The sequence below is a fragment of the Felis catus genome, chromosome D1 (assembly GCF_018350175.1).
Source record: "Felis catus isolate Fca126 chromosome D1, F.catus_Fca126_mat1.0, whole genome shotgun sequence".
Lineage (NCBI taxonomy): Eukaryota > Metazoa > Chordata > Mammalia > Carnivora > Felidae > Felis > Felis catus.
In genome coordinates this window covers 56,079,296-56,085,323 of record NC_058377.1, presented here as the reverse complement: position 1 = coordinate 56,085,323, position 6,028 = coordinate 56,079,296, and the positions used below count along the sequence as shown (strand labels likewise).

The 6,028-nt window shown below is 53.3% G+C and overlaps 1 long non-coding RNA gene across 1 annotated transcript in view; it reads right to left on the bottom strand.

Annotated features, from left to right (window-relative positions):
• Window positions 1-643: 643 nt before the first annotated feature.
• Window positions 644-6,028, bottom strand: part of LOC109491955 — an 8,544-nt gene continuing 3,159 nt past the window's right edge. The window contains exons 2-3 of the long non-coding RNA XR_006586276.1: window positions 4,262-5,316; window positions 644-2,224 (exon numbers count right to left, since the gene is read on the bottom strand). This is a non-coding gene — a long non-coding RNA (uncharacterized LOC109491955). The remainder of the gene's footprint in view (window positions 2,225-4,261; window positions 5,317-6,028) is intronic.

Here is a 6,028-nt window from a genome sequence, read left to right as displayed (position 1 = left end):
GGCCAGGCCCGGAGCCCAAGCCTCCTGACACTCAGTCCGCTTCGTTAGGCAGCATGTCTGGGTTCTCTCTGGCACCCCCAGGCATCCTCCGGTGTCTGACACAGAAGAGCTGTTTAGCAAAGGCCGATTACATTGCATCTAACAGGGAGAATGAGACTGTACCATCGATAGCTATGCCTTTAACGTTTCAGAGCCCTGCCTGCGCCCAGAATGGAGCTGAGGGCCCTGGGGGCACAGGAGACATACCTAGAGATCATTTCACACTTGTACGTTGCTTCCCACAAGAGTCGGTGTCTTTCCATAGCCGGGGAAGTGAGCACACGGCCCATCTCCTTCTCCTCCTCCCACCCCCTTCTCAGGGCCACCTGTCCAGACCACCCTATATCAGAGTGCACCCTGCCCCTCCCTCCTGGCACTCTCTCCCTCCAGGCCGGCTTTTCCTCCTCAGCGCTCACCGCCATCCATCGGCCATACTGTACCCCCCACTTCTTTCTCTGGTTACTGTCTGTCTTCGCAGACTGGAATTCAGCTCCATGAGAGCAGGGGTTTCTGTCTGCTTTGATCGCTGCTGCACCCCAGCTCCTAAACGGTGCCCGTTTCATAGGTGTTTCAGAAATAGTGACTGAGTGAACGCGTGACAAAATAAATGGTTAGCTATTATTGCATTATTCTCATCAGCGATAGTTAGGGGAGGGATTATTTTCCTTGTTTCATAGATGCGGCTCAGTCCACTCAGGCTGCTGGAACAAAATACCCTAGACTGGATGGCCTAAACAGCAGACATCTACGCCTCACAGTTCTGGATGCTGGGAAGTCCCAGATCAAGGTGCTGACAGATTGGTTCTTGCTGAGGGCTCACCTCCCAGCTTGCAGATGGCCACCATCTCACTGTGTCCTCACACACCCTATTGGTGCACACGCAGGGAGAGAGACAGAGAAAGTGAGCTCTGATGTCTCTGCCTCTTATAAAGACGCTAATCTCGTCATGGGAACCCCACCTTCATGCCCTCATCTAATTATCTACCAAAGGCCCTACCCCAAATACCATCAAACTGTAGGGGGCGGCACTGGGGAATAGGGACCCAACATCGGAAGCTGGGGCTGGGGGGTGTGAGCATGAACATCCAGTCCATAACAAATGGCAAGCTGAGGTCCAGAAAGGTTACCTGGGAACCAGAGGCAGACCATGACTGGCCACCCCCCTGGTCCCGTCAGGGCAGCCTGGAGGGGGGTCAAGGTGGGCATGAGGAAGCAGGGGCCAGACCTCCCAGGTTTGGCATTGTTTTTAGGACCCCAGAAAGCAGAGTCAGTCTATGAACCCAGCCTCTTCTTCCCGCAATAGTTTAGCTGCTCTCACATTCCATGTCATAGCCAAAGTGGAAAAAGAAAGAAAGGAAAAAAGGCAGTGCTATTTTTTAAAATGGCCTTAGCTCTGTGAGCTCCAACATGGAAACTGCTGTCCATGATGTCATGGGCCCCGAGGCCCTCTGGGCAACGTTACTGACACTTCATACGGTGGGCCGGGCCCAGGGTCCACACACTCCTCTTGCCAGAGCTCCGTGTGCCCGCGGGCAGGCACAGGCTCCATCTACAAGCCTGGGCCAGACCCCCTGAGCCAGGATGGAGCCAGGCACTGGGCAAGCAGGGGGTACCCTGGAGTAACACCCCAGCAGAGCATCTCGCCCTGTGTTGCTCACAGGTCTCTAAGGTCCACCTCTCGCGGGATCTATGACAGCCGTGGGACACACAGAGGACAAGCACTCTGGCCTGTGTTTTTCTATGGGGGAGCAGAGCACAGAGTGGTGTGGTGCCCCGTGCACGGTCACACAGCTAGGGAGTGACGGGGAGCTGGAGCCCTGTCCTCTGACTCTAAATTCTATGGTCTACTTAATAAGGAGAGGGCACGGTCTTTGCCCACAACAAGCTGACCGACTGATAAAGGCTGTGGGGGAAACACTCGGTCAAGTTCAAGTCTTCATTTTACAGTGGGAGAAACTGAGAGGGCAGGGACCGGCCCAAGGTCATTCAGTTGATCCACAGACCGGGCAGGGCTGGTTGCAGGCTCTGGGCTTCTAGCCGGGAGTATTCCCCGCTATATCCTGCATTTAAACAGTTCCATTTGGGCGGAAGCTGTGCTGTTCCGGAAGAGACGCCAGGCCTTCCCAGCCTCCGGTCTGAGGCTGTTTCCAGGATCTGCTGTCAAGGCTTATTCCTCAGGGAACAGCTGTTGGCAAAAGGAGATGAGGTATTGATTATGGCTGGGGCTGGGGGAGTGTGGCTGAGCCCCCAGGGAGAGAGAAGGGATGGGAACGGGTAATGGAAGTTTCTCAGAGAAACAAACTAAAGGTATTTTGCTTTTGCTCACTGTATTTTCTAATTTTTTTTTGCACTGAGACAGTTCATTTTTTCATATTTGAAAGTGATAAACTATTTAATTGAAAATGGTCTGGGAGGGGCGCCTGGGTGGCTCAGTAGGTTGAGCGGCTGACTTCGGCTCAGGTCATGATCTCGAGGTCCGTGAGTTCGAGCCCCACGTCGGGCTCTGTGCTGACAGCTCAGAGCCTGGAGCCTGTTTCAGATTCTGTGTCTCCGTCTCTCTGACCCTGCCGTGTTCATGCTCTGTCTCTCCCTGTCTCAAAAATAAATAAAAAACATTAAAAAAAATTTTTTTAAAGAAAATGGTCTGGGAATCCAGGGTTGCCCCAGTCCTGACTGGTTGTGTGAACTTGGGTGGGTGCCTGCCTCTCTCTAAGGCTTTTCTTAGAAATGCCAGTCATAAGGTTGCCCCATGAGAGGTAAATGAATCAAAAAGTCTCCCTGACTCAAGACACAGCTGTCTAGCCTGGTCATCAGAGATACTGAGCCACCCAAAGAAAGAACACAGCCACCCAGGTATGAGGTGTCCAGAGAAAAGTCAAAGTTCAGAGAAGCCCACTTTGGCCATGCTGTCCAGTAAGTCAGAGTCGCTGTCTGAGGGACATGCCTGTCCAGGTCCCCACAGAGGGCCTCTCCGGTCAGAGTGAAAACGGTTCATCAGGCTTCACCAAACCCGTGTGAACCACCCTCTGTACTAGTCCTCCTCGCCCCTTTGGTCATATTCCGGGCCCAGCAGGCAACAGTTTCCCAGAGGCTCGGCTGCCAGGAGGGAAGGAGACTGGGGAGGGACAAGAGCACTCCTGTCAGCAGCAAAGGAGACTCTCCCGTGTCAGTTTTTTTTTTTTTTTTAATTTTTTTTTTCAACGTTTATTTATTTTTGGGACAGAGAGAGACAGAGCATGAACGGGGGAGGGGCAGAGAGAGAGGGAGACACAGAATCGGAAACAGGCTCCAGGCTCTGAGCCATCAGCCCAGAGCCTGACGCGGGGCTCGAACTCACGGACCGCGAGATCGTGACCTGGCTGAAGTCGGACGCTTAACCGACTGCGCCACCCAGGCGCCCCTCTCCCGTGTCAGTTTTAACAGCGAGGGGAGGAGGTATTGATCTTGAGTGACGTGGTGAGGGCCAGTCTGTTTGACCTCTCTGGGTGCCTTGAAAAAGGCCAATGTCAGGACTGGCCAGGTGAGGGTCAGACTCTAGGCTGGTCAATCACCCAGGACCTGCCACCAGTGAAAGGGTCAAATGATTTTAATATGTGCACAGTGTTTTTGCAATAGTGCTTGGCATAAAATAAGGAGCCAATCAAAACTGCTAGGTGAAAGTTAACAGCGGCCTATCTTGATGGCAGGGTGGACTCCCCCGCCTTGACCCCCGCCATCTGCCCAGTTGGAGACTCACACCATCTCTGCCACCCATGGGCACCGAGAGGGCACCCAGCTGACTGTTCTAAAATGCAGCATCACTTTCTGGTTTTTCCCTGCCAACTCCCCTCTGCTGTCTGGGGCCAAGGGAGGAATCATTGGTTCTCCATTCCTGAGTTATCTTCCCGCCCACCACCCATCACTCACCTCCTGTCAGCACCGGGCTAAACCTCAGAGGCCAGGAATTCTAGGTCAGGCTGGGACCCCACAGTGTCGGCCTGGAAGGCCCTCAGTGTGTGCCTTGATCACCCCTCCTCTAAAGTACACATGGGGAAACTGAGGCCCAAAGAGGGAGAGGGACCCCCCTGCCACCCCATGTCTCCGGTTTACGCAGCCAGGGAGCTGGTGGCTGGGCTGGAGCTGGGCCCAGCCCCGGGGCTTTCTCCCGGTCTCCTCCACTCTTCAGGGGTCCCCAGAGGCCGCTTAGGAGACTATGCTCCCCCCTTTTGTAGCCACACCTCACCTGGTCTTCGTTTGCTCCACCTCTGTGGCTCTGGGATAATTCTCACCAAGCAGGGTCAGTCCCCCGGGGGGCAGACAGCTAACGAGCTTCAGATGTCTGGGCCAAAATGCGTCACCGCAGGCGGACGCTCAGATGCTCGCGCTGATTGCGGAGGCCTGGCCAATGGTGGTGGCACGCAGGGGACACTCTTCCCTTTACAGGTTACTTAACTCCCTGCCTGGATGCAGCAGGTGCCAGTGTTTCTCCCCAGAACCCCTGGCTGGGGTGGCTATTTCAAGATCTGGAAAAGGGCGGGGAGGCCGGAGGATAAATGCATTTTGAGCACTTGGGAAGTTATTTCTTCTTTCAAGTTTTTTCTGGGTCCAGAACTGGTCTTTCCACGGAAGTAGCCCCAGGGAGGGGGAAAGAGAGCGGGCAAGCCTCATTTTGATGGCCAGCTCCATGCATGCTCTGGGCAGGGCACAACCCTCACAGGAACCCTGCAAGGCTAAGACTGTCACCATCTACTTCACAGATGAAGAAAAGGAGGTGCAGACAGGTGAGGTGACCGGTACAAGGTCACACAGCCCCTGAGTGGCCAAACTAAGGTTCTAGCCCACGCTCTTCCCTGCAGCAAACTGGGACGTTTCCAGAAGACCAAGATAGTATATTGTGGTTTGAAAATTGCGTGAATGATGAGGGCCCGCGGGCCGCCCTTGGGTCTTAGACACTGAGGCTGCCTTTGCGGCTAACTCAGTTTTCCCTCTTGACAAGACAGCAGATTGTACGTTTCCAAAACGCGTTTCATCATCTCAGCTTCAGGTGAGGTAATAGCAACTGCCATCATCATATCCTCAGCCGTGCCTGGAACACATTCTGGGAGCCAGACCCTCTGCTGGAGACTTCCTGTTGGTTACCTGTGAGGAGCTTAGATTCCAGAGCTCTGCCACTTACTAGCTGGGGACCCTAGCCAAGTAACTTTACCTCTCTGTGCCTCCATTTCCTCCTCGGTGTGATGTGCCTCCATTTCCTCCTCGGTGTGATGAGGATGCTATTCGTTCCTATTTCAGAGGGTCCTGCAATTAAATCAGTTATTATTTTTATTTTTTTTAATTTTTTCTTAACGTTTTATTTATTTTTGAGACAGAGAGAGACAGAGCATGAACGGGGGAGGGGCAGAGAGAGAGGAGACACAGAATCCGAAGCAGGCTCCCGGCTCTGAGCCATCAGCCTAGAGCCCGATGCGGGGCTCGAACTCACGGACAGCGAGATTGTGACATGAGCCGAAGTCGGACGCTTAACCGACTGAGCCACCCAGGCGCCCCATAAATCAGTTATTATTTTTAAAGGGCTTAGAAGGATGCCTGGCACAGGGTACACACCAAGCATATGTGTTAGCAGATAATGGGCTCAGTCTTATGAGATGGGCATTGTAATTTTCCCTGAACTGCAGATGTGGAAACTGAGGTAATGCAGTACAGCGATTCTCAAACTTAGCTTGCACCAGAATCACCCAGAGAGCTCATTAAAATATTAAACTGTGGGGTGAGGGGTGGGGGGTGCCTGGGTGGCTCAGTCCCTTAAGCATCAGCCTTCTGCTCAGGCCATGATCTCTCAGTTCGTGAGTTCAAACCCCGCATGGAGTTTTGTGCTGCCGGCCCAGAGCCTGGAGCCTGCTTTGACTTCTGTGTCTCCTCCTCCCCCACTTGTGCTCTCTCTCTCTCTCAAAAATAAACATTAAAAAAAAAAAAATACTAAGCACTGGGAAACCCTGCCGGAATTTCTGGT